This window comes from Lithobates pipiens, unplaced genomic scaffold (assembly GCF_037356315.1).
Source record: "Lithobates pipiens isolate NorthernLeopardFrog02 unplaced genomic scaffold, aLitPip1_a1.2 Scaffold_16, whole genome shotgun sequence".
NCBI classification, from domain to species: Eukaryota; Metazoa; Chordata; class Amphibia; order Anura; family Ranidae; genus Lithobates; species Lithobates pipiens.
The window spans coordinates 262,789,753-262,810,981 of record NW_027507748.1 but is presented as its reverse complement, the minus strand read 5'-3'; the positions used below and the strand labels follow the sequence as shown (position 1 = coordinate 262,810,981).

At 43.0% G+C, this 21,229-nt stretch overlaps 1 long non-coding RNA gene across 1 annotated transcript; it reads right to left on the bottom strand.

Moving 5' to 3' along the window:
* Positions 1 to 14,412: 14,412 nt before the first annotated feature.
* Positions 14,413 to 18,226, bottom strand: LOC143984327 (uncharacterized). Its single transcript, XR_013274798.1, has 2 exons — positions 18,166 to 18,226; positions 14,413 to 14,813 (listed from the first exon to the last, which is right to left on the bottom strand). It is a non-coding gene; the product is annotated as an uncharacterized LOC143984327 (long non-coding RNA).
* Between the last annotated feature and the right edge of the window lie 3,003 nt (positions 18,227 to 21,229).

Here is a 21,229-nt window from a genome sequence, read left to right as displayed (position 1 = left end):
GTGCCTGGGGCTTTCCTGCGGGTTACTGCACTTTGCCATAGACTTCTATTATATCCTGCAGGTGTGGTGTACTTTCTGAATGCGCACCAGACCAGCAGCTAATAAATGAAGTCTATGGCTCAGTGCAGATAACCCGCAGGTGAACTGGGCTGCACCTACGGATCGGGACTAGAAATACGACGTCCAATACACTGCAATGCAACCTTCGGCCATGTAAATCCTTTCTGAGCATGCGCCATACTTAGTCCGTCCAACTTGCCTACACACGAGCGGACTGTCCGCTGAAACCAAGTTTGGACGGACAAAACCAAGTTTGGACGGACAAAATTACGGAAATTCCGAAAGACTTAGTCCGTCAGACTGTGCGCTGAAAAAGTCTGCTGAAGCCCACACACGAGCGGATTGTCCGCTGAAACACGGTTCAGCGGACTAAGTTGGGCAGACAATCCGCCCGTGTGTACGCGGCCTTAGGCTTCACATGTGAATGTGATAGGCTCACAGTGGAGCTGGTTCACACACGTCCCGGGCGGTTGTGGTGCGTTTTGGGTTTGGTTCAGGTGCGAATTCAGACTAAAATTTGCACCTGAATTGCACTTGAACCAGTAAACAGGAACATACCGGACCCCTGACTGCAAACCGCAGCTGCACACAGGTGAGCCTTACTTCACACAGATTAAATGTAGCAAACTAATTTTAGCCTAAATTTATGAAGAAAGATTATATTATTATAACAGAAACTAAAAAAATTAATGTTTTTTTTTTTCAAAAATTTGCAGTATTTTTCCTCTTATATAGCAAACAATGAAAACCCCAGTGGTGATTAAATACCACAAAAAGAAAACCCTATTTGTGTGAGAAAGTTATCTAAATTGAATTTGCGTACAGTGTTGCATCACTGAGTATATGCCAGTTAATGTTACCAGAAATGGCAGGGGCTGTACCTGACTCGGCTGGGGTGGCGACATTGTGGGCTCCCAGGACAGGTAAGTGTCTATATATTAAAAGTCAGCAGCTGCAGTATTTGTAACTGCTGACTTTACATTTTTGTGGGGGCTGGGACCTCCTCTTTAATGATAGCCATGAACACCTGATGTGCTTTTATCCCTACATAGTATGTGTATTTAAAAAGAGTAAGAGCAGTTAGATCTACCCAAAAACATTCTATAGCAGACATATGCTGTGCCTGTGCGTCTGTGTGCATTGGGGGAGCATAGTAAATTCTGCGACAATACAATTTTCTTGTCTGCACACTAATGATGTGCCAGCATTTGTTTTTGCTGACATTTTTATTTTTTACTCCACCCTCACCCAGATAAAATTAATTTTTTTTTCTAGTGTGAAAATTAAGAAAGGTCAATTTTAAATATTTATATTTTACTTGAATAAATATTGAAACAATATTACAGTGTATAGCAAAAATATGTTTTTTTTTTTTTTTTTGGTACTCCTAAATTGTATTTGTTATAGTCATAATTAAAGGGTTAGTTCCCCTTTATAAAAAAACTATTCTACTTCATAATTCTAAATGAATCCAGTCTTAACAATATGCATTCATGCTCTTCCCATGCTTGTAGGCCATTTGTGTACAGAGTGAAGCCGGCTGAAATGCACATGATTTTGCATCACGCTTTTACAGCTCCGTCCTGTCCTATTATTTAGTAAAAGCTGTCCTTCTTCCGAGTCCTACACATGCACATCGTGCTCTCTGCTGAGCGGATGAGCTCGGCACCTTCAATTGGCGGGAGTGTGTTGCAACGGCTCAGGTCATCTGCATCAACAAGAGATAGCGGTGCCCATGTGCAGAGCTCAGAAGGACCACTAGGGGGCACTCCTCCTAGCGGCTGGTCCATCCTAGAGAAGAGAACAGGCCGAAGCTGGGAAAACTGAAGCATTTGGGGCAGTCCTCATGCCATGAACAAATGGCCTACTGGTATGGGTAGAAAATAAATGCATTATTTTAAAATTAGATACGTTTAGCATTACGGGATGGTGTTAATGGACTATATAGCGTATTTTTTTTCTAAAGATAAACTAACCCTTTAAGAACTTATAGTCCAGTGGACAGAGGCTGACAGGTCAGAGTCAGCAGAGCAGATGAGCAAGACCCCAGGATGCATCTGTTTCCAGTCAGTCCTGTGATAAGCTGGGAAACAGAATGTTTGAAGTACTGCAGTTCTGGAAGTGGAAAGTAGCAAATTTCAATGTGCTGTCTCTTTAGGAAATGGAAAGATGAACACAAAATGAGGGAGACAGAAAGATGAGTAAACAGGAAGCAGCCAATGATGTGGAAGGAATGTGTTACGGGCAGCACGTCTGAAAGAGGGAGGCTTTCTGTAATTTGACTTTTCGTAATGCTGCACTTAAGTGACATTAGTAGACGAAGCAAACACAGAGCTGAATGTGGACTGGTATCCATACCCTGGTCTGTGCAGTCACTTACCCCCGACAACACTTCGCCCTTCAGTTTTTCTGTGACATTTTGGGCTACTGAATTGCAAAAGCTTAGCAGGCAGATTAACAAGAGGCACTTTAAAAAGTATACTGTATAAGCACATGTCTTAGTGTGAGAGAAATATACAGCACATGTATTGATAAAGTTAACAAATTCAATGTGACTGATGCAAGTGAAATGTCCAAACCTAAGTCTTATGACATGGGTTTTCTTTGGTCAGAATGTAATAATTATCTGTGATTGCTGGATCTGTATTCCAACAAATATGTTAGTAATAAGCAGATATTCCAAATACAACCAAGCGAATCACTAACAATACTGAAGTGACCACCTAAATGGAGAAAAACAAGTAAGCTGTCTTTGCTGCCCCTCCTAAAAAAAACTCATGCTGGTTCTTATTTTAATAGTCCCTTGTCACTACCCCGCAACAAGTATACATATCAGGATTTCTGACACTTGCTGCATATTTTTCCATTGTCAGTGACTCAGAAAGTACTGAGGACAGAGGATCAGAATAAAAGTCAAGCAGTTAACAATTTGTTTTTTCAGAAAGAAGCCAGCAAAGGCAGGTTACATATTTTCCTTATATCAGTCATCCTTTGAAACCACATTAACATTTTTTGGTTACTTATTGCATGTGGGGAATGGCTACTGCGGATGCATTAGTCCCCAAAGGGAAAAGGAAAAGTTAGAATTCGGAGGAAAACAGTATGCCAGTTTGTGATGCTAGAACATTTAAAAAAAAATTCATTACTTGCAATGAATAGTAGCCAAATCTGTGTTTCTACATGCCATGTCTTATCAGCAGCATGGAAGTACCAAACAGCGCTCTGCTCGCTGCATTCTTTGTCTGCCTATGACATTGAATGGCCCAGAGTGGCACATGAAAGGGGTTGGATTACAGCCAGCAATCAGTAAACTGGGTTTTGGGGCTGTAAGGGCACTAAATGGGTTTAGATGCGGTGACCTGAAGGTCAAGGAGAAGAAGCGCCACCTAAGTGCAGTATCACAGGGGTTTTTAAACAAGGGTATAAAAACACTTACAAGAAGTAAGATATAAAAAGGCTTATCGTAAACTGGTTTCTCCACCAGAAAGTCCTGAGGCCTTATTCCTGCATGGTCTGCCAGGCACAGATTCCCTGGAAAGCAGTGAAGATGGAAGAAAGTTCCTATGGTGTGTAGGAAGTCCATGCATAACCAGCCTGGAATGCTCAGGCCTTTGGGCAGACAGCTCCGAGTGCGTAACCTGTCACTATCCAGTATTACAGTCACTCTGCCTGAGTGTTCCAGGCTGCTTGTGTATGGACTTCCTACACACCATGGGAACTTTCTTCCATTTCCATTGTCTTTTTTATATCTTACTTCTTGTAAGTGTTTTTATACCCTTGTTTTAATAAAAACCCCTGTGATGCTGCACTTTGGTGATACTTCCCCCCTTCTTCTTCCTTGTGTTTTTTTTTTTTGCAGAGCTGGCTCAACTCTGAGGATAGCAGGCTCACAGTGCTTCACAAACTTGTGTCCAGGCATCAGAGACTACCATCTCCACCCTAGTAGCTACTGCTGCATACTTTTGCCAGAACTATTGTCCGGTATATATATATATATACTCCATGTGCCTGATCTTTTGACCTTTGGTGACCTGAAGGCAGGGGTGTCGCTGGGGGGGGGGGCTATTGGGGGCTATTGGTGCTGTAGTCCCAAATTCGGGGCCCATAGCCCGAGTTCCTTTCCACAGGGTCCTTGCCTAACCATCGGGTTGTGGCTGGGGTGGGCAGGCTGCATGAGAGAGGCAGATGAGAGGAGAGAAGCGAGCAGGTGGACGAGCAGAGATGACATCGTCTCTCTCTTCACATCACCACTGTTCCACCCTCACAACTGGGCCTCTTCAATGTGAGAGTGAGGTGCGATGTAGAGCAGAGAGATGACATCATCTCTCACTGCTTGCCACACATCAGTGCTCTTCCGCCCTCACAGCGTGGGCCTCTTGAATGTCAGAGGTGTGGCAGGGAGTAGTGAGATTACATCATCTCTCACTGCCTGCCCCGCATCACGGCTCTCCTGCCCTCACTAAATGGACCAGTGCTGCCAACCTGCCATCAATGCAGAGACAATGCATATTTGGTGGTACTGCCTGGCATGGCAAGTGACAACCCACATCTGGTGGCAGGTGACCTGGCAAGTGACAATCTGGAAATGGTGGCATGTGATGTTGTGGCAAGTGACAATCTGGAAATGATGACAGGTGAAGTGGCAAGTGACAATCAGCATCGGGTGGCAGGTGACATGGCAGATGACAATCTGCAAATGGTGGCAGGTGACATGGCAATCTGCAAATGGTGGCAGGTGACATGGCAAGTGACAATCTGCATTAGGCAGCAGGTGACGTGGCAAATGACAATCTGCAAATGCTGGCAGGTGATGTGGCAATCTGCAAATGGTGGCAGGTGATGTGGCAAGTGACAATCCACATCAGGTGGCAAGTGAAAATCCACATCTGGTGGCAGGCGACATGGCAGGTGACAATCCACATCTAGTGGCAAGTGACGGTGGCAAGTAACAAGCTGCATCTGGTGACAAGCAACGGTGGCAAGTGACAATCCACATCTAGTGGCAGGTGATGGTGGTAAGTGACACGCTGCATCTGTTGACAGATGACGGTGGCAAGTGACATGCTGCATCTGGTGGCAGGAGACGTGGCAAGTGACACGCCCAGGGCTCCCACTGATTCTGCATTATGGTGAGTTGAACTATTTCATTTTATATTACAATGTAACAATAGAAGCAATGCACTTTAATTGCCCTGACACCATATCAACCATGATGCCATGATGAATTGAAGTGCCAACACCAGCCATTGCCCGCAAAAAAAGGTTGGTGACCGCTGCTATGTTTTCAGACCTAACAACACCCGTGCCTGAAGGTGCCTGCTATTAATAACAAGTAAGGATGGAAATGCTGCAACTGAGCTGTTTTTACTGTCCCCCCGGACACCAGTGCAAAGAGCCCTAACTGATCATATAATCAGCTTTTCACTGGAAATTTTGTGACATTGCATTTATTCTTTCATCATGAGCTCCAAATATTTATTCAAACTGACATTCTTTAACAACATAGACATTTCTTCTCTTCAGTCTAATGTCAGCTTGACCAAAATAACAGCAAGTTAAAATCAGCAGTACAACCTACTATACCTCACATAAAACAAACACTTGGAGAAACTGTTTATCTCCCAGGGATCTTAAACAAATCTCTTGTGAAGCTCCTACCGATACTACCGGCTAGCTAAGGACTAATAGCTCCTCCTCAACTTCATACCTTTGTGTTTCCTAGTTACAAGCACTCTTCTGAAATCAAATGATAAGACCTCAAGAACCCTCTAAGATATTGGTCAGAAGCTTATGATAAGGAAAATATGCCTATTTGCATGGCATTAACTCAAAACTAAAGTGTGCTTTTAAAGGAAAATGAAAGTGCTTATTATTTTTAACCAATATCCTTTATCTATTTTCATGAATATAAATGGTTGAGGTAGCCTATAATTGAATGTTTCCTTTAGATTAGCATCTTATGAACTACATTACTAAATACTAAAATTGTATTTTATCTCTGCGAGTTTTAAGGAACAGTACACATGCTGTATGTGTAGCTACCATCAGTTTACAATTCATATTTGCATTAGAGCCTGCATATTTTGCGGTTAAAAATCAGCACTGTCGTGCTAAAAGAGGAGTAGCTATTAGGTAGGAATTTCTATAAACACTTGACAACAGTGAAACTTTCCAAATCTATTCAAAAGAAGCTTGGTTAAATAAGCAAAGGTTTCTAAAGATTTTGCAAGGAAAAGCAGAATATTTCAAATATATTTTAACCCTAAAGTTGGGACTTCACTGTGCAAAGAAAGAGGACACGATCTTTAAAGGTCTTATACATTCAGGTATTGTGTTTTTTAAGTTCTCCACAGCTTCTCTATAGTTGTTGTGACAGCTCTCGAGTGCTGCACCGCCACCATTCGAGGTAAGGGATACCTTTCGGCTTGGCAGCTGGTTCTCTACTGCGCATGTGCAAAGCGCTCTGCACTTTCTAACTGGCCTGATGGCACAGGAAGGAGGAGGGGGACGAATTTTTGAGGGACGGTGCCACAACGCTGTCTCCCAGAAGTGGGGAAGGGTGCCTGTCAAAAACAGGTACTTGTTTCCCCCTCCACCCTGAAAAGTGCCAAATGTGGCAACCGAGAAGGAGAGGAAGCATATCAGTGGAAGTTCCACTTTTGGGTGGAACTCCGCTTTAAAATGAATAAAATACAAAACATACCCAGCAATCAACCATGTCAGTTTGGAAAAAAGGTTCTACTAAAATCCATACCCAATATTTCAGTAAAAACAGAGGCCTCCATTTACATACATTTACAAATATATGAGAAAGTCACTCTGAATTGGTTAAGTGTTGGGAAACCTTTGTATTTTTTAAATAGTTAGTGGACCTTACAATTGTATATCTTCCCTGTTGGTTAGAAACTGATTGAACACTTACATCATGGGTGCTAAACCTGTGGCCCTCCAGCTGTTGCAGAACTACAACTCCCATGAGTCACTGCAAGGCTGCCAGTTACAAGAATGACTCCCAAAGGACAAGGGAATGATGGGACTTGTTGTTTTGCAACAACTGGAGGGCCACAGTTTGGGCACCCATGACTTACATGGTAAAATTGGCCTACTGTATATTGAAATGTAGGGAAAGGCTGACAACTAGGAAAGGACTAACTGATTCCCATTCCATAGCAAAATAATATATTTTCTATCTTATGATTTCTGCATTGAAGTACTGTTTTCTGAAACAGAGGGTGGAAGAGTTTGTTGTGGAAAACAGTTCCAGCTATAGAAAGTGTTTTTATAGGCTTGCCATTTGTTTTGGAAGGCATTCAGTTTTCTATTAGTCATCTCTCATTTCCATGACTTCTTTACAAAAACTACTCACACTCCCTACTTATAGACAATAAAAAGAGTATTTAGTCATATCCAACACCCCCCCTGCCCACTTTTATGAAAAGTTACATAAGCAAGCACAAAAATGTTAGATATTAATGGGTATATTCCACACAATTACACATACAGGTTTTAACTGCCAGAACATTTGAAGTCTTTGGTCAGATGGGTGTTGGATGCAGAAACACACACAGCACTCATGTTATTTGGGTACCACTCTAATTTGGGCCAAGGGAATAAATGTATATCCATGGGCAGGCTTGACCTAGATTTGTCACCATAGTACAAAGCTGTTTTTGGCTTTGTACACTCCCTCAGATTTAGTGGTAGGTGACTCATGGCAAGAGTTTGCTTTCAGTTTTAATGTTTGCTGAACATACCATTGTCAAGTTTATATTTCTTTCCAACTTACCATGCTTAATGCCATGCTGTGTCTCTATAGAATGATGGCCATCTCCTGATGAATGGTGATCTGATAAACTGATGATGAATGATCTAGTAGCAGTCAAAGAGAAAGTTCTAGATGTCATTTTAAAACAATGCTGGGAGAGTGGCTATGTGTCCTAGTGACATTTTTAAATCACACTAGGATTCGGTGGCTGCTAGGCATCCTGGTAGCTTTTTGGGATGGAATTGTCAGGGTTCAATATTATGCCATGTTAACGTAGCACTACCCTTAAAGGAGCCACTTGTTAATTCGAGCTCTTTGCTCTGTGCCTCAACTTCAAAGAACAACCTCAGTCCCCCTGACACACCCAGTTAAATTAAACTCACTGCAAGCATTTAAAAGAACACAAGTATAGATACTTTTAATTTAGCTGTGAGTTAGTACCATTGTAGCAGGGAGCTGGCTATCTTACCTGCAGTATCAGAAGACACTCTTTAACATTGTTGCAGTAAGACTATTTCCCTCTAGTGCCAGCTAAGATTCTGTGTCATCACATCCTGTCAGCAGAGTGATTACCACCAGGGAGCAAAGCATAAAGGAAATTGTAGTCCCAGAACTCAAGTTTCACATTCAGATTATGGAACAACAAGAGTCAGCCTGCTCTAGGAAGCAAGATTCCATCTTGCTGTTCTGAGGGTGTTCAGACTACATGAGGGAGAGGAAGAGATTAGACCTAGGGGAGAGGGTCTGCCTCTCAGGTCAGTCCACCGTGTGAGAGGAGGATCCCAGGTGCATATCCAGACTCACCTGCATGACAGTGTGAAGCGTTCCAGTGTGAGGTAACAGTCGGGTCACTAGAGGAGCCTGCCTGTTTGAGGACGTTTGTTTGGGCCTTGACCGGGGCGAGAGGGCTTTTGCCCATTTATAGGAAACAAGGACACTGCACACAGACAGAGTTGTATGGATACTGCATACAGACATCATTGCTCTTAGTCACCTTGCTGACACCTGTAATACCGCAGGACATTTAGATACAGAGACACTGTATACAGATGCCATTTTCCTTTCACCTTGCTGAGGAAGCTCTTGCATTCTTTACTTGATAATCCGGGCCAGTTGTGTTGTTTGTCCCTGATATTCAGGAGTTTAAGGGCACCAACAAGAGTGGCTAGCTGAAAATACAAAACCTCAGGGTCGGTTTTCTGCTCTCCTCCTGCCTGGGCTCATAGAGCCAAATTAGAGTAGAGGTAACCAATCCCCCTCCCCTCCAGACTGGCATCAGCAGGGGAATCTCAGCTCCGCCCGTACCATCTCATAGAGGAGGGAAGGAGAAAGCTGGGCAGTCATGTGACCACAATCTCGGCTGTGAAATGAGGTATTTGGAGCATTTATTTTTATAAATCATACACAGGGGGACACTGCAATAGCAGGCAGTGCTAATGGTGTGTATGGGCTAGTGTGCCTTAACAACGACTTTAACTACTACTGAAGTAAAGGGATCGAGCAACAATGTACACTGGAGGATGGAGTTATCTGGGAGTGTGCTGTAAGGCCTACCAGACCTTGTCTTTAACAAAATGCCCCTTATATTTGCTGATCAGTTTTAGTTTGTATTTGTGTTTGTATAATATATATATTTTTCCTAGCAGGTTTTCACATTTCTATGCCTCTTAAATGTCCATTGCCTTAAAGCAGAAATAAAGTGAAAAAATAAAAAAAAATGTGAGCAAGCAGGCAGGCTCTTAATTGTAGGAGAGATGTGCCATTTCTCTTCTGTAATAAAACAAATTTACCTGCCTGTTGGCAGTCTTCTTTACAGTGACCTACGCATGTGCTGATCAGTGTACATTCAGTGGCGTCACTAGGGTTGGTGTCACCGGGTGCGAAAAAAATGGTGACCACTACACTATCCACTACACTGTCCACTACACTACACTGACCACTATATTGACCACTACACTATCCTACCTACAGTATTCCTTTACTGACCACTACATGGCGTGACTCTAGATGCTCTTCTGCTCTCTCTCTCTGGCTGGCTTCTCCCTCTCCCCAGACCGTGTCCATCCCCTGGGGCCAGCAACATGACTTTACTCTCATGATCACAAGGGAGTCTCACCTTCTCTTCTTTGTTTTCCATCGGTCCAGAGAAGAGGTGTAGAAGACAGCGGCTGCTCACAATTTCCATTTCTTGTGTCCCCTGTGCTCTGCCATGTTCAGTCTCCGGCGCTCTGATTGGGCGTATAGGGTCATGTGCGGCAGCAGGGCTGGCCTGTCCAAGATCGCGGTTGCTCCTGGAGTCCTGCCTCTGCATATGACCCCATTCACCCAATCACAGGGTGCTAGAGACTGAACATATGCAGTGGCGGGACTCCAGGAGCAACCGCAATCATGGACAGGCCAGCGCCGCCGCTGCACTGGACCCCATACGCCCAAACACAGGGCGCCAGAGACTGAACATGTTGGCCAGAGCATGGGGATACAGGGAATTTAAACTAGGAGGAGGCAACCAGTAGTGACACACTGGCGTGGAATTTCTCCCCCCCCTAAATGTTGTGCCCAGGGCCATGGCCCCCTCTGCATCCCCACGCTATGCCACTGCTTAGAGGCGCCTCTCTTCTCTTTTATACGCTGTTGTGACATGATGCTACTCATATATCAAGACATCTCTTGTATATCAAGTCAAAATTTATGAAAATATTTTGCTAGTCTTGCAAAACACTCTTAAACCAAGTTACTCTAAAACCAAGGTTTTACTGTATTATGCAAACTTACACATTAATCTATTGTCTAACATAATACCAGGGTTATACAAGTGTGCCACTAAAATAATACTATGGCCTTTAGCTATATAAAAGGGTACATGTGTGGGGTGGGCTGTTTATGAAAGGCATGGCCATCGGTCTGATGGCGTGATTATGAACGTTACTGATAATTCCTATACTAGTCTATATTATTTACAAACTAAATAGTGGTGGGACATTGACCTACAACAAAGTAAGTTACACAAATTTTGTATACCACAGACAAATTCACCTGGAACTATTATGAAGTGGTGAGTAATGTGGTATGTGTTGGGATGGATGAATTGCCAGTATTGTATTTACACTTCCTCAAATTGAAGTCTCAGGTTTTGCAGGCGGAAGCTGCTTTCACTCTGCATGTTTACATATAAGCAGCTGGATTTTCCATTATCTTTTACATGCCACAGGCAAAAAACACACTTATGTCATTGTAATATGAAAGTTTCTGCCTCTCAGGACATCATTTAGCTCTTGCCACATGAAGGGGTAGAGGAGATTTAAGAAGAGGCAGCTGTAAAGTGTTTATTTTATATTTGTATTATTGCCATTATTTACTTTGAAAATGTATGTATAGCCCACTGCGGCCCTCAATAGGAAAGCACTGCAGAGTGTCAGTGAAAGGAAACATCCAGATTACATTGATTTTATTCTATCAGAAAATACTAGGACTGGAATACTAATTCCAGGGTAAATAAAAATTTTATTTGTTACATACTCATGACTGCAATTACCCCTTACTTTGTGAAATACTTCACATTTCTGAATGCTAAACTCTTCAACTATGCATACTTCTGACTACTGCACCCTGTTCGCTTTGTTGTATATCACATTGTATTTTACACAGGTGGAACTGAATGGACTATTGTCTTTATTCAACCTTACCTACTATGTAACTATGTAACATACTCTTAACTACTGCTCTGCATACGTTGTGCTGTACTTTTCACTAGACATGTGCATTCGTTTTCGTCCAAATGCATTTTCGTCCGAATTTCGGGTATTTTCCTTATCGTGTTCCTTAACAAACGATAACAAGCGTGCAGAATCCAAAAACCGAAAGATCCAACAGAAACAAATGCTTTATTTTTGTTTCGGTTACGACAACAGTTCAATATAGATAGGAGATTTGACATGACGCTGACAATAGCAATCTGTGTCCATCGAACCTGTGGTCGATTGTGCCTAACCTTAGCTTTATTAGTTCAAGATTCTTCTACATAGAGAGAAAATATTTGACATAGAGAAAAAAGATTCGACATAGAGAGAAAAGATTTAACATTATAGAGACAATAGCAAAAAACGTTGAATGTGCCTAACCTAACTCTATTAGTCCAAGATTATTCGACATAGAGAGAAAAGATTTGACATGAAGATTCGACGAAGCAGTCGCCGCGAGCGGACATTTATGGTCAAATGCTCCGCCCATAGGCTATAGAAGAATTCTAATCTTGGTTGACTAGTAATAATATTTAATAAATATAATTATTACTAGTGTCATACAACATTAGAATTCTACTATAGCTTGTAGGCGGAACATTCGACCGGAAATGTACGATTGCGGCGTTGTACAGTTTAGCTTCTCCGTCGAAGCTTCTTAGAACATTCGACAGACACCATAAGCCTTCAATGATAGATTCAACCTTAATTATTTCGGATTTTCGGACGCATACATTTTTTCACGAAACAAAATAAATAAAAACAAATTAAGTAACGAAATAAATATATTTTTCGTACGAAAAATGAAATTCCGAAATGAAATATTTCAGTCCTAACTGCTGTACAATGTAAACAAGCAAGCTGTGCTGTATATTACATTATGATACAGCACAACTTTCATGTGTAACTACTTGACCTCCAGAGGATTTACCCCCCCCTTCATGACCAGGGCATTTATTGCGATACTGCACTGCGTTACTTTATCTGAAAATTGTGCAGTTGTACAACACTGTACTCAAATAAAATTATATATATATTTTTTCCCCACAAATAGAGCTTTCTTTTGGTAGTATTTGATCACCACTGTGTTTTTTTGTTTTTTTGCTTTAAAAAAAAAAAAAAAAAAGTTAATTTTTAAAAGGAATACCAATATTTTGTTTAATTTCTGTTATAAAACATATTCAATAAAAAATTGTAAAAAAATCAAATTTCTTAATAAATTTAGGCCAATATGTATTCTGCTATATGTTTTTTTGTAAAAAAAAAAAAAAAAATCCCAATAAGGGTATATAGATTGGTTTACTCAATTGCTACAGCTTCTACAAACTATGGGATATGGAGTATAGAAGCAGGAGACGGAGTCAGGGGGGGCGAAGCTGGAAAGCGGAGTTCTGCACAGAGGAGGTGCAGCTGCAAAGCACGGCATGGGCTAGCAGTCCTAGCAAGCAGTAGTCTCCTGTCACATGCCTGTAACAAGGACTTATTCTGCTGGCACAGGTGTGAATCAGGCTCTGGTATTCATGGGCACCACTCCCCTCTCCCCCCATCTAGGAAATGGAAGACAATTATTTTAAAATCCAAATCAGCTGTCTAAGCCACCTTATGCTGGTGCCTGCCCTGTTCCCTGTATGCACAGTCACAGATGCCTTGGGAAGCTCCTGATGCATACTTGTGACAGCCAATAACAGTGGTCACATAATCAGAATGCCCACCTCCACCTCCCACTATTTAGATTCCCTTAAAGAGCGGGGAGCAGCGGTAGCAAGGGGTTAATAAACCAAATTTACAATGTATAGATTTAGAGAAAATATAATGAATGGTTTGAAGAACTAGTATAGCCTCTGAAACATACATCTGTACACTCTTTTTAAATCTGCACTTTAGGGTTTAGGCTGAGACAAAACCCTCCTATGCTTTACAGGCAAGAAGCTGCCATTTTAACCTCTGATTGATCTGCAGTTTCCATGATGGTGCACATGTGATCAGTTAAGACCCCAGCCATTTGATGGTTTGACAGATCGTTGGAGAGTAGAGGCCACTGTGACAGTTGTCATTCATGCCATGCCTTGAATGTAACTGTTTTGAGAAACCATACTTAATGTGATTGTAGCCGTATTAGTGCAATTGTGACAGAGAAAATTGAGTATTGTCCATGATACTTTTTTTATATGAACTAACACACAATTTTTCAGGACTGCTTGGATCTTGAAGAAGGGGGCATAAAGCTTGTCCTGAAAAATTGTATGTTAGTGCATATAAAAAAAGTATCACGGACAGTACTCAATTTTCTTTGATGGGTTTAGTTCCACTTTATAAACACTGAACAGGATTCATACCCACAGGTACTGCAGGTGGAACTCCATGGTCCTTTTTTCCCAAGTTTCCGTGCCTTTAGTAGTGAACTAAAGATTGCATTCCCCGCTTAATTTAATCTTTTATCTATAGGCTTTGTATATTGATTGAGCTGTTGGGGGTAAGAACATGATATTAAAACTTTTGATTCTACATTCAATCCTGAGCAAGAAATCGAAGCACTCCACGATGTGGCCAAAGTTTTATCACTGGACACTTTATGTTTTTTGTTAACAAAATATAATGCTGAGAAATGGCTGGTGGTGAGGTTTTCAAGGGAGCTATAAAGGAAACATTGTTTTAATAACATAGGAAAAGTAGGAATAGTAGGAAAATAATTTTAATTTCCACAGAATGAAGTCTATGCTTTTTATGAAAACAGTAATACAGCATAGTTTTATTTCCATTTTCCTGTCAAATTTATCACAAGTGTTTTAGTTGCTGGACCATTATTGGTCCTCTGGCAAATTATGAACTTCACAAAAAGCTGTACCCTAATAACATGGCAAACCGTTTTATTGGGAACAGCAGTTGAAATGAATTAGCTGTGATTGATTAATATCACTGAATATAGTCTTATGCCCTGTACACATGACCGGTTTTCCCGTTGGAATAAACTCTGAAGGTTTTTCCGACGGAGTTCAAATGGAATTTCGCTTAAACTGTCTTGCATACACACGATCACACCAAAGTCCAATCGTCAAGAACGCGGTGATGTACAACACGTACGACGGGACTAGAAAAAGGAAGTTCAATAACCAGTAGCCAATAGCTTCCGTCTCGTAGTTGCTTCAGAGCATGCGTAGTTTTTGGTCCGTCGGAACAGCATACAGATGAGCGTTTTTCCCGATAGGAAATGGTTCCATCAGAAATATTTAGAACATGTTCTATTTCTAGGTCTGTCAGAATTTAAGAAAAAAAAAATACGATGAGGCATATACATAATCAGAATATACGATGAAAAGCTTCCATCTGACTTTTTCTGTCGGACATTCCGCTCGTGTGTACGCGGCATAATGCAATCCATTCAAAAGTGGCAGTTTCTCTGTTATGGCATTAAAGCTAAACTCTGGGCACCAAATGCCTTTGCAACCCGGATATTACCTTGCAATAGTAGTGATACCATCATCACTGTGCTGTACATAGCCTTTACAGACAGCAGAGCTGTTGGAGGGACCCAGCAGGTTCATTTGCAACAGGCTGCCTGCAGTAAACTATAGAAGGGGTGGAGACAAGACTATCCGTACTGCACAAGGAGAGAAAGTATCAGTGACTGGTCTTCATTACAGGAAGCTCCTACATTTACTATTACCGTATATACTCGAGTATAGGCCGACCCGAATATAAGCCGAGGCCCCCAATTTACCCCCAAAAAACTGGAAAACTTATTGACTCGTGTATAAGCCGAGGGTGAGACATGGCTGTCCATCCCTGTGTGTGTGTCCGTCCATCCCTGTGTGTCCATCCATCCCTGTGTGTGTGTCCGTCCATCCATCCCTGTGTGTGTATCCATCCATCCATCCATCCATCCCTGTGTGTGTGTGTGTGTGTGTATTCATCCATCCATCCATCCCTGTGTGTGTGTGTGTGTGTGTGTGTGTGTGTATCCATCCATCCATCCATCCCTGTGTGTGTGTGTGTGTATCCATCCATCCATCCATCCCTGTGTGTGTGTGTGTGTGTGTGTGTGTCCGTGCAGCCTTGTGTGTGTGTGTGTGTGTGTGTGTGTGTGTGTGTGTGTGTGTGTCCGTGCAGCCTTGTGTGTGTGTCCAGCCTACCTGTGTCCCAAGCCTCCGTCCCGAGCCGCCGTCGTCCCGAGCCTCCTCCGACCCGTGCCGTGCCTCCTCCGTCCCGTGCCTCCTCCGTCCCGTGCCGTGCCTCCTCCTTCCCGTGCCTCCTCCGTCCCGTGCCGTGCCTCCTCCGTCCCGTGCCTCCTCCGTCCCGTGCCGTGCCGATGGATCGCCGCTCTTCTCGGCGGCCATTCTACAATTCAAAATTCCGCCTCCGCCTGTGATAGGCGGAACACTCAATTTCCCAGCAGCCTGTGTTCCGCCTATCACGGACATCCTCTCATACTCGTCCGTAGTATGAGAATGAGCGGATGTCCGTGATAGGTGGAACACTGACTGCTGGGAAATTCAGTGTTCCGCCTATCACAGGCGGAGGCGGAGAAGGAGGCGCGGCTTTTAAATTTTAATGTCCGCCGTCTGTCTGCTCGATACGCTGATCGAGCAGTCAGACAGCGGTGACTCGAGTATAAGCCGAGGGGGCACTTTCAGCCTCAAAAAAGAGGCTGAAAATCTCGGCTTATACTCGAGTATATACGGTAGGTTTTATACTGGATTACAATACAGATCTACACAAAGCACACCAATATTCGACAAAGAATATACATGGCTCTTGTATTTAGACAATATTTTCCTAACTCTGTATTTTTCATACTCAGTATTTTCATACTGTTGGCAATCAGGTTAGTTGGTAACTTTCTACTAACGCAAGTTGTTCTTTAAGTCCTACCTCAGTTCTAAATATATAAATAATAAACATGTTATGAAACAAGAAAAAGGGGGAAGGAAACGGGGAAAGGAAAAACATAAAAAAAACCTCAATAAAAAATGTTAGTTGTGTTGGACTTTTTAGGCATAATAGTATATTTAAATATAAAACAAAAGGGGAAAAGAGAAAAAGAATATTTTACATAAAAAATTATTTATTTATAAAAAGGAAAAAGAAAGAAAATATATATAAAACATATCAAGTACTAATAAACATGTTATACTTACCTGCTCTGTTGCAGTGGATTTGAACAGAGCAGCCCAGATCCTCCTCTTCTTGGGTCCTTCTTCTGCGTTCCTATCCCATCCCTTCTGTTCAGTGCCCCCACAGCAAGCAGCTTGCTATGGGGGCACCCGAGCTGCTTCACCACTCCCTGTGTCCATTCAGACACAGAGCCCTGTCCCCGTCCCTGCCCCGTTCCCGCCCCCTCTCTCCCCTGATTGGCTAGCTGACTTTGATTGAGAGCAGCGGGAGCCAATGGCGCCACTGCTGTGTCTCAGCTAATCAGGAAGGAGAATCTCAGACGGCTGAGACACTTGTGGACGCCGCTGGACTGAGAGGGACCTGAGGTAAGTATTAAAGGAGATGTTGCACACAAAAGGCTTTTTATCCTAATGCATATAATGCATTAAAGCGGAGCTTTAAATACTGCAGCTGCTGACTTTTAATAATCGGACACTTACCTGTCCCAGGCTCCAGCAATGAGGGGGAACGAAGCTCTGCTCATCTCCCACTCCGCTCTGCAGCACCAGCATTGTCACTGTGGGCACCCAGCTGTGGCTTCACAGCCAGGCATGCGCTATGCACGTGCGAGTCGCGCTGCGCGCTTTGACTGGCTGGGCATTCATCTGGGACCTTTGACATGTCCCAGATGATTACCGAGAGGGAGGGGGGAGAGGGGAAATTACTTCCGGCGCCGTGGTTCCCCAGGAGGAAGTGAGAGCTGGAACCCTATAAAGAGGCCCCCCCCCCCCAAAAAAAATGACATGCCAAATGTGGCATGTCAGGGGTCACCTTCCCTTAAAGCGGAACTTCCCTTAAAGTGGAACTTCACTTTAAGATAAAAAAACTTCTGCCTTTACAACCCCTTTAATTTGCTATATACAGCTGTTTCATTATTGTGCCTGAAGTGTGCAAAAAGTCCATAAAAATACAATTCAAACAAAATATTATGCATGCCGATGTCATATTTTGATGGAGAGATAATGACTCTCATTGTATTTTGTATATTGTGCAGCAATTTCCAGAATATAGGTATGCAGCATATGTTTTAGCAATTTCAGCTTTATCTTGGAGGGGTTAAGCTTCTTTCTGCTCACACTGAGGTTGCAGAAGACAAGAAGAGAGAGGGGAGAGCCCTGCTGATTTGAGAAGCCAAGCTCCCTGTATTTATACAAGCTCTGTGTCAGAGGGGTAACCCCGTTGCTTTCACACACTGTCTGACTGCAGCCGCTCAGCAGATCCCTGGGTTACAGACTGCACAGGCTCAAGGGACAGCAGCCAAGGAGAGAGGCCGTCTAGCCGCAGATCCAGATGTGGAGCCACTGAACGCCAGCACTCCCTGAAAAGCCTTTCAGACTAAACAATTGTGACTTGGCTGTGAGAAGCAGGACAGCTCCAGCTGCAGCCTCCCCCTCATGTCCCTTTAATTGAGCTGGCAGGCGCTGGGGTGCACTCAGAGAGGGGGGTTCTTACCAATGGGACTGCAGAGTTTTGGCTCAGCTCCCGCCTTGCTACCTTAAGGAAGAAAAGAAAAGGGAGGAGGAGGAGGGAGAAAAAGACAATTTGGAACATGCCGTTGAGGTGTTTACTACTAAATCCAGCTGGGCCTGCTCCTATTTCCCAAATTCTGCCCTCTGCTCCTTGCAGCATAGAAGTTGAAACCCAGGGGAGGAAGATGTGTTATTATGCTGAATCTGATCTTAGAAGTGGAGTGATTTGGGGTGATTAGACAAAGTGGTTTGATGTCATCAACAGTTGTTGAAAAATATATATACATAAACCTTGAAAAAAATATATACATAGTATATATATTTCATATCTCAGTGAATGTGTGAGCACACCGAAACAGAAATGGTAGGAGTCTATCTCACGTGCCTTACTGGAGGGCAAACCATGAGAAAAATAAGGATACAAAATTAGAAAATGTTTGCCCTAACTAGATATCCATCTATTTTTTTCCATGGAGCATTCTGGTAAATCTAAACGTAAAATATAATATTGACAAAATAAAAATTTCCCATTGCACCCTCTAGTTTACATTCAGCGCAATTACTATACCAATGACATATCATCCATGTGTGCAGGGTGTTCACTCCGAGAGGGGGGAACCCCAATGTGACCCACCCTGCACACATGGATGATTGTCCCTTGGTTCACAGCCGTGGATGATTGGTGCCATGGGAGGGACAGCTGTAAGCACCGATTTCTTTGCATAACAGCCGCTTCTCCTGTCCCTCCCGCGGCTATCAGTGCTTACATCTGTCCCTCCCACCTCACGATCCTCCCGGGCTGTTCTCAGTGTCCTCCTCCTCTGTTCCCCGTGTTCTCTCCCAGCCCCCTGTGTCCTCCTTCTCCGCTCCCCCATTCTCCTCCTTCTCCGCTCCCCCATTCTCCTCCTTCTCCATTCCCCCATTCTCCTCCTTATCCGTTCCCCTATTCACCTCCTTCTCAGTTCCCCATTCTCCTCCTTCTCCGCTCCCTCCATTCTCCTCCTTCTCCGCTCCCCCATTCTCCTCCTCCTCCGCTCCCCCATTCTCCTCCTTCACCGCTCCCTCCATTCTTCTCAGGCCCACTGTGTTTTTCCTCCTCCACCCTCCCACAGCCAGATCCTTCCTCTCCTCTCCCGCCGGCTCCTGGGGTAATCCGTCAGGATGGAGAATAGAGGAAGGAGCTGGTAAATCTGTAATTTACCAGCCCCTTCCTTGTCTGAATTGGACATTTAGAGCGGTCCTGTGATAACTGAGCAGCGTAACCTGTGTATTACTCTGCTTCAGTTTATGAATGACAGGAACCTCTCTTCAATGCTGAGGCTGCAGAGAAAGGGACTGGGGAATCTGTGCCCTCAGACCCTTTCTCTGTCTCAAAGGGGAGATGTCAGGGGGTCTTAGACCCCTGATAGCTCACCAAAGACCCCCGACACAGCTGATTAAAAAAAAAATGCAAAAATTATTAAAAAAGAAAATTGTAAAAAAAGTTATAAAAAATATCATTGTAAAAAAATAAAAATTACTGACACCACCCCTGGCCTGCCAACACTGTCCACTGCCCCAACCTCCCCCCAGCCAAAAAATTATAAAAACAAATTCAATTGTAAGGAAAATAAATACATACAAAAGAAGCACTATGAAAAAAAATATTAAAAGAAATATCTAAAAAAATAAACAGCAAAACTGTAAAAAATAGTAGATAATAAGATAATAAAAACAAAAAAAAAAAACGACTGACAATGTCCAAATCCCCCCCCCCCCACCCCCCCAAATCATTGTGAAAAAAAAAATAATACAAGTGAATTGTAAAAAATAATTAAAAAGATAAAATTGGAAAAAATAAATTAAAAAAATCTGACACTGTCCATTGCTCTACTGACACTGTCCACTGCCCTACTGACACCATCCACTGGCCGGCAAAAAGCATTTTGTAAAAAATTAAAAAAATGAAATATTAAAAATTTTTATTGTGAAAAAATAATAACAAAATCAAACAATAAATATAAATAACTACTGACAATGTCCACTGCCCTACACTGTACACTCCACAATGCTCGCTTGCACATACTACCCACCACCATACACTCCATACCCCTCTCCCTGCACATACTACCCACCTCCATATACTCCGCACTCCTCTTCTGCATATATTACCCTCCTCCATACACTCGGCACTCCTCACCTGCACATTCTAACCACCTACATACACTCCGCACGCCTCACCTGCACATACTACCCACAACTATACACTCCACACTCATCTCCCTGCACATACTAACCACTGCTGTGCATTCCGCACTCCTTTCCTGCACATACTACCCATCTCCATACACTCCATACCCCTCTCCCTACACACCCTACCCACTTCCATGCATGCCACACTCTTCTCCTGCACATACTTCCCACCTCCATACTATATACTACCAACCACTAAACAATCCCCACTCCTCTCCTTAACATACTACCCACCACCAAACACACCCCACTCCTCTCCTCCATATACTACCACCCGCCATACACTCCGCACTGTACATTCCCTATTTAACATCTCAGACTATATTAAACCACACTCCTTTAGCCACGCCCAATATTTAGCACAATTTAAGCCACGCCACATTTTTTTCCCTTTGCCTAGGGCCCACTTTTTATCTTGTACACAGGCCCACTCATTTCATGATACACCCCTGGACTAGACCCTTGTACTTTTGTCCCCTTTGTGCTTCCTTTCAAAAGACAGCAACACACACAACCTTTAAAATCTTAGCCCTATTTACAAAGCAAAAATGGTCTCAATCTTTCCTCCCCCTCCACAGAAGGAACACCAGCAAGAGTTTTCAACCTAAAGCTAAACTCAGGTTGGAAAAAAAAAATACCCTTGCAGTGGGCCCGCCGTACTGCAAGGGTTAAATGCTAGTAATGTCTAGGGGTATCAGAATCAGGAGAAATACTTAGAACTTTATTCTGTGATTCAGCAGGCTCTGTGGTCCAGTGCTGCTTCCTCTCTAAGCCTCTCATAGCTGCACTCACCCCTCCACGCACAATGCAGGCAG